This window comes from Rhinopithecus bieti, unplaced genomic scaffold, assembly GCF_001698545.2.
Source record: "Rhinopithecus bieti isolate Rb0 unplaced genomic scaffold, ASM169854v2 scaffold_70066, whole genome shotgun sequence".
Classification (NCBI taxonomy): Eukaryota; Metazoa; Chordata; class Mammalia; order Primates; family Cercopithecidae; genus Rhinopithecus; species Rhinopithecus bieti.
In genome coordinates, this window is record NW_016826556.1 from 738122 (window position 1) to 750720 (window position 12599).

Consider the following 12599-nt stretch of genomic DNA (forward strand, 5'->3'; position numbering starts at 1 on the left):
ACAATATTTAACAAGGCAGAGTTGGGTACTGACAAATCAGAATAGATATTGGTCATAAGGAATTCATAGTCATGCCATGGTGTACCGGCTGAGCATTAGCCCTGACTCCATGGAGTCAACCTCCCCTGTGGTTTACATCTGTACTGCCATCTCGACTCTCTTTCTGTAAATTAAAGTGAACACACACACAGGAATGTATCACAAGCACCGTAAGTTTAACATTTCTAAAACAGAGCTCTTCTTTTCCTCTTTTCTCTTCTCCAAATGTTTCTTCTCCTGTACACCCCCTGCTGCTACCGATAGGGAACTGGCACCGTACCATATTCTGAGCACTACTATATCACTAGTATGACCTCAGGTCCATTTTCTACTTTTGCTGTGGGAAGAACACAAATCTTAAGCAGCAAATTCCCTGCTAAAAATGCTATAATAGCTTCCTACTGCTTTTAGAATAAAATCCAAGCTTCTTAGGAAATATAAGGCTCTTCAGGATTTGGCCTGTGACTCCTTTAACCTAGCCTCTCAGCACTTTCCTTGCCATCCTTAATCTTTCGTGCCCTCCACTTTATCCTGGATAGATATCTGCCTCCAAAAGTCATGCTAATGACTTTTGCCATGTACTTTTTTTTACAGCATCTCTCTACTACCTGGTCCATTGTTACCACCACCCACTCACCCTAACTTATTGGTTAGAATAGTTCCTGCTTTAAAAGCTTCGTAAGATATGTCATTTTTAAAGGAGGACTTATTGAGCTTCCCATTCTCCAGTATAAGTTAAGTACACCCCCAGCCCCTGCTCCCATTGCCTCACGACTACCTCTTCCATTTCACTTACCAGAAATTTTTGTATCTGACCATTACCTCTCTAGTTCTTCACTGCAATGTGATATCCTTGAAGGCAAAGACTATGAGTCTCGAGCTGAAGTAGTGCTTAGCATACAGCAGGAGTCAATGGGAGCTTGTGGATTGAAAGGCTGCCCACCAAGCAGGAAGACCATAGATGATGAACACAAGCACATTGGGTCTGTTCATTGTTGATGTGTGGGTTCTGTTTATCATTTGAAAAAACTCGAAATTAGTGATGCAGATGACACTGCCTGGTCTTTGTTCGGTGTTTCGAGGAGCTATCAAGATACATAGAAACTGTCCCTCAGGAGTTTCTGAGCATCTACAGCTGATTAGAGGGCTCTGTGAGCACCTGCTGCCTTCCCCGGGGTACACATGGGGGCTTAACGAATCTTGACTACTGAATGTACCTTTCTCTGTGCTTTACCAAAACAAGTTCATATGCTCTAAGTAAATTGCAGTTGCCACTCTCCTCCTTTCTATATTTCTTCTTTCATAGAGTAAGAAAAGCAGCAAAATGGACATATGTAATATTCTTCAAATCATCTTGTTTTATATTTTGGAGGCTTTTCAAATCCTGCCTATTTTAATTGTTTCAGTAAAGCTAAATAATTTATATATTTTTAATGTTTCTCTGTTGTCTTGTAATTTTATTATATCCAAAGTGTATTCCAGACACAAATTGTGATTTAGCTTGTGATTCTGGATCCTCAATTGCCTGCATCCATTTAATTTAAAATTCTATGGCAGGATGCTACACTTATTAGAGGCTCAAACCACCATGCCTCTGGTGCCCTGGGGGTGGTGGTGAACATATTGGGGGAAGCACAAGTCTGAGTGGTAAAGGAAGAGGTCATCTTCAGTCCCCAGATCAGGCCGAGTAATTTGGAGCTGACTAACTGCGCAGTAGTAAAAGACTCTTCCTTCAGAATCATCTTTTAAATTATTGCTCAAATTGTGGTTAAAACATCCCTTCATTTGCACTTCCCACTCTCACCTTTCATTGCCCACTCAAGAAGATTTACAAAAAACAGGAAAAATTAATTTCCTAAATTCTTGGAACAAAATAATTTCAAACCTATTATATTAGATCATTTTGTTCTTCTTGTGCAAATACTGTTGATGGTAATCTGAATTTTACTTATGATAGAAATACAAAGAAAGTTTTATTCTATCATATGATCCTTGCTGGGGTTTCCTGAACCTATCTGTCTCAGATCACCATCATTTTATTTTTTCACAGCTCAGCCTATTGTTATGTTAAAAATACCCAATGGCAAGGCAGATGCTTATTAATTTCGTATTATCATTAAGAAATGGAAGGGAATTAGGATTTATTGATCACACAGGATGTGCTAGACACAGTACTATATGCCTTACATATGCTGCCTAATTTAATTCTTATCACTATCTAGTGATGAAGAGATTATTTTCACCATTTTAGATGAATATATGGGAGTTCAGAGAGCTTGAGTAATTTGACCAGTGGAGCACAGAACATAGGAAAACCAGGATTTAAATCTGATTATGGTTAATTTCAGAAGTCCATTGTTATTCTACTACACAATGGTATACCCTAGTGTGATGTAAGAGTACCATAAAGTTTAGTATTTAATTTCCCTTTTGCTTCTTATAGATTTTTCTTTTAAAAATTTTATTGTGTTCCTAATGGATTATCTATGTCTCCTGCAAACTGCTGTGGATGGTACTGTTGTGTGTGCATGTACACACACGGATATCCGTTAGAAGTCAGAGATAGTTTTGTTTATGTATTAAGATGTTTAGCCAATAGCATTTTCTAATGAGAATTTTTCCCTTTTCTACATCCCCAGTAAAATAGTCCATAATCTACAAAATCAAAATGTGCAACCAATGACTTATCTGTACAAATTTTGGAGCAGTTTGTGTGGTCTAAATTCTTTTGCTTTTCTTTATCTGCCTCCACCTCCTTCCAACTTACTTTCCTCTACTCATGGTGTTTCCTTCCAATTTGCTCTCAGTTCATACCGATTCCTAACAATTGACCCCACCCCTTTTTCTCCTCCTCTTTTCCTGGGCCAGTTTATGTCCCTTCCAGGAAACCTTCCTCTATCTCCCTCCCTCTCTGATCTCTTTTAGTCAGGACCACACAGCTGAAACAGTGAGTCAAAAGTTAAGTGATTGTTAGCGATCATTGTACAACTAAATGAAAAGAACAAGGACACTGGTTTATGGAGTTGTGTAGGTTTTGTTTGCTTGTTTGTTTGTTTTGAGGCAGGGTTTCACTCCTGTCATCCAGGCTGGAGTGCAGTGGTGCCTTCACAGCTCACTGTAGTCTTGTCCTCTAGGGCTCAAGTGATCCTCCCACCTCAGCCTCATGAGTAGCTTGGGTTACAGGCACATGCCACCATGCTTGGCAAATTTATTTTATTTTATTTTATTATTTTTTGAGATGGAGTTTTGCTCTTGTTGCCCAGGCTGGAGTGCAATGGTACAATCTCAGCTCACTGCAACCTCTGCCTCCCTGGTTCAAGCTATTCTCCTGCCTCAGCCTCCCAAGTAGCTGGGATTACAGGCATGTGCCACCACACCTAGCTAATTTTGTATTTTTAGTAGCGACGGTGTTTCTCTATGTTGGTCAGGCTGGTCTTGAACTCCTGACCTCAGGTGATCCACCCACCTCTGCCTCCCAAAGTGCTGGGATTACAGGCGTGAACCACCACACTCAGCCACCCAGCCAATTTTTAATATTTTTGATAGAGGTAGGGTTTTGCCATGTGGCCCAGGCTGGTCTCAAGCACCTGGGCTCAAGTGATCTGTCTGCCTTGACCTCCCCACACCTGGCCATGAAGTTATTTCTTTTTAAAACTCATCCACAGTGGTTGGACAATGCTGGCATATGGTGGCTCCTTAATGAATATTTCCAGGTCTTTGGCCAAGGCTTCCTATAAGGTTACACAAACATGGGGGCTATACAAAACGGTGTGTTTTAACTGTTGTTGGTTTCTATGTCATATACTTTGAAAGTGACTGACCCAGGGAATAGGGTGAGGCCTACCATCTGCCAGGCACATCTAGAGTAGGGCTCTTTGGTAAGGAAAGGATCCTTAGAAAAAGGGACAGTTTAGCATTATTTAGTGCCAGGTTAACTGATGATGTGATAGAGATCCCAGGGAGGGCCTCACTTTACTTCACAGTCTTTGCAACCTTATTGTCCTTCTGTCTGAACACCTCTGCCTTGACCTTCTTATATTCGCTTTGTGCCATCCACCCCAATCCCATTGTCTTGCTCCATTTTCTTGCTGAAACTCTTTAAGGCCTGTGCATACTTTCAGAACATCCCATATTTCTGCTAGCAAAGCACTTATAACCATTTGAATTATGTGTGTGGCTGGAGAGTATGTCAGAGCCTCCCTGGGAGACTGTTATATGCTCATTGCTTCAGAGAAAAGTTGTAGGGGGCTGAAAGCAAAGGTTTCTCGTCTTTTGTCTTTCTCAGTTTTAGTCTGTGGGGACAGGAAAGAAAAGACTTAGTGTTTTAACTAACATTTTTGGAGGGACAAGGCCTTGCCCCTTGTGGCAGAGTCTGCTATTGTGCTCAGCAAAACCTGTTTCTTTTTAGTCTTGGACACAGAGCTAGATGACACTGTCTGGACTCCCTTGTAGTCCTATGAGATCCTCATCAAGTCTGTACCACGGAATACTGACCAAGGTGATGTGTGCTTCCTCCATACCTGGACCATAAAAACTCCCGAGCAGGCCGGGCGCGGTGACTCACGCCTGTAATCCCAACACTTTGGGAGGCCGAGGCAGGGGGATCGCGAGGTCAGCAGATTGAGACCATCCTGGCTAACACGGTGAAACCCCGTCTCCACTGAAAATACAAAAAATTGGCCGGGCGAGGTGGTGGGTGCCTGTAGTCCCAGCTACTCGGGAGGCTGAGGCCAGAGAATGGCGTGAACCTGAGAGGCGGAGCTTGCAGTGAGCAGAGATCGCACCACTGCACTCCAGCCTGGACGACAGAAGGAGAGTTAGTCTCAAAAAAAAAAAAAAAAAAAAAAACAACTCCCGAGCAGGCCTTCCCTCCTCATCTTTCCTCCTCTGCTGGCTGCATGGCACGGACTCTAAGGACTTACAGGATAGTGGAATCACAAAATGAAAAGGAAGTGGGTCCCTGAATCACCACATGGGAGGTTTCCTGCTGAATACTTCCAGCGAACTGCTTAATAAGGGCCTGGGGGATGTAGCAGAGAGACCTGATGAAAGTTTGTGGAATCTGAGAATAGATGTGGAACTCCAGTTTGGTGGCAGAATTTTACCAAAGGAAGAAGAGGTGTATAGTGAATCTAGGGCCCACCACACAGCAGAATCATTTCTACCTCCATAAGCACAACACAGACAGTATCCAGAAATTCTGGACTCACGTAGATGGGTTAGGGCCATTTCTCAGAGATGACTTCACGAACTGATATCAAGCATTACATGGAATGCTGAATGTCTCAGCAGATGCAGAGTGGGTAGACAGTCTCAAGTGGCTTCAAGGGACAGGGCTGCCCTTCCTCATCTCTCCCCACCCACTCCTCAACACCTTCCAAGAGAAGTCGCTAGTGATCTGAGACAGGGTTTCTGCTACTCTAGTAGAATGGGAGTTTGAAATAGGAAGCAGGTTGAATTATAGAAAAATTAAGAAACGTATACATTTTTCACCTCTGAGTATGAGGACTGAAATTTATCTTCCTTCTCCTCCTTTGCTTGTCTGTCTTTCCTGCTGTACTGTGAGCTCCATGAGACAGGGTGTATCCAGTTCACCAGGATGTCCCCAGGTCCCAGCACATGGCAGACACCTACTGACTATTTGTAAATGTGTGAACAAATGAGCAGACTGTGGGTGAGGGAGTGGTTCCATTTCCATCTATCAGTAGTGGTTGTAGAAAATAACTTCACATCAATAAGAGCAGAGAACTAAGTTGGGAGAGCCTTCTGTTGGGGATTTTGTTCTTTTATTCTAATGGCCAAAAAGCTAAACGTCACTGAATCTATTTTCTGGGAGACAGCATCAGTTACTGGGTCTTAAAATAGAAATTACCAATGACAGAATACTGTCACCTTTGTGAAAGACTTCCTTTCATCCATGTTTAACTCTTTAGGGTACTAAGCTTGGAAGACAATAAGCAGATGTGTGGTGGCAGCCTTCCCCCTGTCACCCTGGCTAGAGTGCAGTGGCCCCATCATAGCTCACTGCAGCCTTGCACTCTTGGGCTCAAGTGATCTTCCTGCCTTGACCTCTCAGAACACTGATATTACAGGTATGAGCCACTGTGCCTGATGTTAATTACTTTTGGTTTTCAACCTATCCTTAGAGAAGGAGGAGATGTTATTTCCCTTATCCCTCTTGGGATCACATCTTGAGAGGTGTATGAGGGCAGCAGAAACTCCCAAAGCGATCTAGAGAGATCAGAGTATCAGAGGCTACTGCCTCTCCCAAGCAAAGGCCGGGAAGATGCCAAGACCAAGAGAAGCTCTGAATTCAGAACAAGAGTGGGTCGCATTGTTGTTCTCAAAGAATATGTCCACCTGGAACCTCAGAATATGACCTTACTTGGAATAAGGGTCTTTACAGAAATAATCTTGGGATGAGATCATGCTGGATTTGGTTGAACACCAAATCCAATGACAAGTGTCCTTATAAGAGATAGAAGGAGAGAGATACAGAGAGAAGGCCATGTGAAGATGGGAGTAGAAATTGGAGTTCTGCAGCCCTAAGCCGAAAAAAAAGAAAAAAAAAAAAAAAAAAAAAAAAAGCCAAAGATTGTTGGTAGTCACTTGAAGCTTGGAGAGAGGCATGAAACAGATTCTCCCTCAGAGCCTGCAGAAGGAACCAATTTTACCAACACTCTGGCCTCCAGGACTGTAAGAGAACAAATTGCTGCTATTTTAAGCTATCTACTTTGTGATGATTTGTTATAGCAGCCCTAAGAAGCTACTATAAGAATGGAGCCAACAAGAGCTGCTGTGGCTAGGCAAGGGGACCTACAGGCAGCCTCACAGAGTCTCATCCTGCACACTGCACAGAAAGCAGCGAGCCTTCCCAGCCCAAGGGTTACAGAGAATGGGAGTGGCCCAGAGGAGCCTTTAGGCCAGGAAAGGAGAGGATCAGAGCATGAACACCTTGGGCCTGGGATAATGGCTTGGACTTCCCTGTTCTCAGTGACAGATCCAGCATGATGCAAGAGCAGTTCAGCCACTCCTCAGGGAAACTGGGAAGGGCCCCAGTATAGCAGCCTTCCAGGAGGGATGAGGAGCATCATGGAGGAAATCATGAGGTCCTTGGTGTATAATATATAGCCCACAGACCTCTCTGCCCGCTGACAAGTTACGGCATGAGCTGCCTCTACTGTTTTCTCACTTAGGAAGAATAGAAAAGATTGGGAGAGGGAAGAAAGCCTGAAAATCAAATATTTACCCAAAATAGGCCAGGTACTTAAATGAAAGAAACTATTTCACACTGGAAGGAAAAGTTACTTTTAACTGGCATGTTTAACTTAACTCCAGTATTAGCCACATAGGAAGCCCAAGGAAAAAGTGAAGTATAGAAAATATTCTATGTTTCGGTACCTTGGAGTTGTTTGTGCAAGAGTTCTATACTTCATCTCCATCTTTTGTGGTATGAGGTCTTTCTTGGGTGATTCTTCTGCCTTTCATGACAAGATTCCCTGGTGGTTCCAACCACCTTCCCCCAAGTCTTCCAGATGGCTCGAATATAGTGAAAGCCTAGAGGGAACCCACTGTAAACTCCAGATGAGACGTTGTGTAATGCATAAGATTGCTCAAAAGGGGTGAGTTTCTTTTTTTTTCTTTCCTCTCTCCAAGTTTATTTTATCATGAAAACTTTAAAATTGCAAAATAGTTGAGAAAACAGTTAAATGAATATTCTTATACTCCTCACTCAGATCCAACAATAAATTTTGGATTGCTAACATTTTGCTATTATCTCAGTCTCTCTCTGTATCTATCTATCTCTAGATATAACTATTTCTCTGTATAGGTAGATAGGTAGATGACAGATAGACAGATACTCTTTAAATGACAAGCAATAAGCAACATATATTTAAAGTGCAGAATTTTATGACATTTGCCATATGTATGCACCCACGAAACCATCACTGGAATCAAGTAATAAATATAACCACAAGTTTCACCGAAAATTTCCTTCTGCCCCTTATACCTTCCTCCTTATCTCCTCTCCCTTCTCACCATTCATCCCAAGAAAACCTAAGATCTGCTTCCTGTCACCATAGATTAATTTGCACTTTCTAGATTTTTATATGAATGGATTCACACAGTATATACTGTTTTTTAGGAGTGGCTTCTTTCACTTAGCATAATTATTTTGAGATGCATCCAGGTTGTTACGTGTATTAATAGTTTATTTCTTTTATTGCTGCATTGTTTACTATTGTGTGTAAACCATAATTTGTTTATCCATTCACTTGTTGATGAAAATTTTGGTTGTTTCCAACAAGCCAACCTACTGTGAACATTTCTATACAAGTCTTTGTGTGGACATGTTTTCATCTCTTTTGGGTACATATCTGTGAGTGGAATAGCTGAGTCATCATACCATGTATGTAAGTGTAACATTTTAGGAAACTGCCAAACTGTTTTCTAAAGTGGTTATACCAAGTTATATTTACACCAGTAATGTATGAGTGTTCCAGCTGTTTCAAATTCTTGCTAACACTTGTGTTCAACATTTATAATTTTAGCCACACTTATAGGTGTGTAGAGAATTCTCCTTATGGTTTTAATCTGCATTTCCTTAATGCGTAATGATACTGAGCATTTTTATGTGTGCTTACTTACTTCCTCCATATGTCCTCTTTGGTGAAATGTCTGTTCAAATCTTCTGCCCTCTTTTAAAATTGTTTCTTGTCTTATTAGTAAACTGTCAACGTTCTTTTATATTCTAGAAAACATTATCTACTGCATATATGCTTTGCAAATATTTCTCCAAGTGTGTGGCCTGCCTTTTTATTTTTTATAACAGAGTCTTTTGAAGAACAAAGGGTATAATTTAATAATGGTGAGGTATCAAGTATTTGCTTTTCTTTATCTGTTTTGCACACATTGCCAGTAAAGAAAGCAAAGTGTAGTTAGATAGGCACATAAGTTTTAGAGCCAGACAGGTATGAGTGAATCTCACTTCTCCACTTACAGGATAAACTCATATGATCTCAGCTGTCTCATCAGAATAGGGGTAAAATGTCAGTGACAGACTCATAAGATTCTTGTACAGAATTAAGTGTGTGTGTGTGTGTGTGTGTGTGCGTGTGTGGTGTAAAGCACTTAGTAACTGGCATATGGTAAGTATTCAATCTTTAAAAAAATAGCTATTATCTTCCTGAATTTGTATCATGGTTTTGCCTGTATGTGTACTTTTTAGGAACATGGAGGTGCAAATTGGAAATTTAACCAAGTCCATCAAACCTTTTTGACACTGTCTTGACCAGGGTAGGGGCCCATCTGTGTCACTGGAGGCTACACCTTCTTCTGCTGGCACACAAACCTAGAGGAATGGTTTCAGGACTAGATAAGAAAATGGTTGCTTATTCCTAACAGTCACAGTGACAGTTGTTCACTCAGGAGCAAGCATGAGTGAAGCATATTAGAGTAACACAAGTGTACTCTGGTTTCATCCATAGGCCTCCCACAGTAGGTGAATGTGGTCACCACCATTTTACAGAGGACTACAAAAGGCTGCTGATTCATGTGTTTTGCTTTCTCAGCAGAGTGCAAAGTTGAGACGGGAGCAATTTATCAGGAAAGTCTTCCTTAAACTGGAGTGGTTTCTGGGAATATGCCTACAGACTTGACAATGAATCTTAGGAGGGAACCTGTAGAAGAAGAGTTTGAACACTAGGTTGGTTAAAGGGCTGACTGGTCCATAAATATGGGAATCTTATTTTCTATGTCACATTGCTCATAGCCTGCTCAACAGTTCTTTCTTCCTCCTTTTTGCTAATAAAATCCAATTTTATTTGAATTGCAGCTTGCCCAACTTCAAGGGATAAATCATGACTGAACTAAGTCAATTATAGTAATTCTGTTCCCCGTTGCCAGTGATTGGCTTAGAGGTCTAGCCAATGAGACATAAGAAGTCAGCTGATGGATTCTAGGAAAGATCTTTCTTTATGCTGTGGGTGAGTCAGGCAGGTAGAATGCTCTCTTTTGGTTCCAACCCATCCTTCCTGCTGTGAATCTTTTCATGTGAAGTTGTGATGTTGGAGCTGCTGCAGCCATCTTGCAACCATAAGAGAGAGTCACAGAGATGCATACATAGAGTTCTTACTTCATTGAGCCATAGACCCCACCCTGGAAGTGCCTATCTCCATACTTCTTCTTAGGCGAGATTGAAATCAAGGTGTTATTCTGTTATTTCGGTTTTAACCCCAGTTCAGTCCAGGTGCAGTTTGATGTCTTAGTCAGAGTTTGAGAACTCTGTACAAACTAGTTGTACAAGGTAATCTAGTACAAGGTCTAACTGATAATTTTTAGTTAAGTGTTGCTGTCAGATTCTTCTCATTGTAATCTCCACACTGGACTGTTCTTTAATATATCGCAAAGGAGTCTAACTCTACTGATAGATGTCTCCTGTCTCGGAATGAACCTGGTACTAAGGAAGATTGTGCAGAATGTGGCTGCTCCTGATCCTGGCATGTCTTTGATAAACAAGCTTATTCACACAGTTGTGTTGAGGCAGCAGACCTTTCCTTATTGAAAGGATCTCTAGTTGTATTATTGCTGTTGGTTGTAGACAAGGTCATGCTTGCTGTTATAGCCTGAATAATTGATTCTACAAACCAGTCCACAAACAAAAACTCAATATTTTCTGGCTGGCTGTTTCTTTAGTCTTTATATTGGTTCTTTACAATGTTTTTTGGCAAGCCTGTTATTTTTCTTTTAAACTTGTTGAAATCTGCTGCATGCTTAACACCAAAATATGTTTTGCTTGTCCTAATGGCTAATTACTTGAAGTGGGAAAAAATCTCCAATACAGACCTGATTAACAACATAGGCTTGGAAGTTACCACCCACACTTGGAGCCACTCATCCTCAATGCAAATGTTTCATATAATTACATGAAACCAAAGAAGCTTAAAACATATCTTTTGGGAGAAGAGGAAGCAGGCTTCCTGTAGGAAGACTCTAGAGACCTCTATTTAGCCACCACAAATATCTTTTTATATATTTGTAGCTCTGGCGTACTTTAAAGTCAAAACTGGGGAGTGAAACTTCTGGAATTTTTGCTCAAATAACTTGACTGGATGTATGTATTTATGAACTTAAAAAAAGTTATTACAAGCCAGCAGTATTCCATAAAACATAATACTTGTACAAATTCAGTTTCAGTAACAACTTGTAAACTTGTAAAGGGATACCTTCCCCACCACCCACCTTTTTAAAAGAGGTATCTCTGCTTTGTTTTGGCTATAAAAGCAACATATGCTTCATGACAAAAATTCAAACTACGCATTCAAATGTCCATGTTTATAATATAGAAATCTTCTACAAGCTCATCCTCCCAAAGGAAATCACTACTATTTATTGCACAGACTTCCAGTTTCTTACGTATACATAGTATATTTATAGAAATGGCATCTTACTCAACATACTGTTTTATAAACTGCTTTTGTCGCTTACAATATGTATCTTGAACATCTTTCCAAGTCAGAGTTATATTCTTCATCTTTTAAAAGAGATGAATAATAGTCTATGCATAACAAATTAAGAAAACTTTTCATTTACTGTTTTAAACAATTCCGCAAGAAACATTTATGTACCTGCATCCTTGTGTACTTGTCTGATTATTTTTCTTTATTCTAAGAAGTGGAATTACTTTATTAAAGGATGGTGCTTTAAAATTTTAATACATATTGGCAGATTTCTCTAGAAAGTTTATATCAGGGCTGGGCATAATGGCTCATGCCTGGAATCCCAGCACTTTGGGAGGCTGAGGTGGGAGGATCACTTGAGCCCCAGGAGGTTGAGGCTGCATTGAACCATGATCCCACCACTGCACTGGAGCCTGGGAAACAGAGTAAGACTCTGCCTCTAAGAAAACAAAATAAAATAAAAAAGAAAAAGCAAGCTTGTATCAATTTGTATTCTTGTACACAATGAATGAGAGGACCCACTCTTCCCAATGTCCTTGCTGTTACTAAGCAGTAACAATCTTTTGAGTATTTATCAATCTGAAAGATAAAAATAATACCACTGATGCTTGGTTCTATATTTAATTAATGATTAGTGAGATTGAACACCTTTTCCCTGGTTTTTGACCGCTTATTTATTAATTGTTTGAGCATATCCTTTGCCCATTTTCAATAGGAAAGTTAATCTTTTACACACTGATTTGTAAGAGCTTTTATGTGTTAAAGTGCCAATTGTTTATTTTTATATATTTGTAAATGTTACTTTCTTGTTGATGACTTATCCAGTTTATTAAGGTTTAGTTACTCATAGAGTTCCAGTCTTCCTGGGGAAAACAAGCTGAGTTGAGTTAGGTGGTACCTTCTCTTTGTTTCTCTACCACTTTGGATGTGCATCTACTAAAGTACTCATAACTCAGTATTTAGAGTGCTTTTCAAACTGAGTCTTAGACCTGTAGCTGTTTGAAGGCAGGGACAATAGTTGTTCGTCTGTGTACCCTAGTACCTAATATGACCCTCCTAATATGCAGTCATTAAAAGTAGTTACAAAAGCATGGCTCTTTG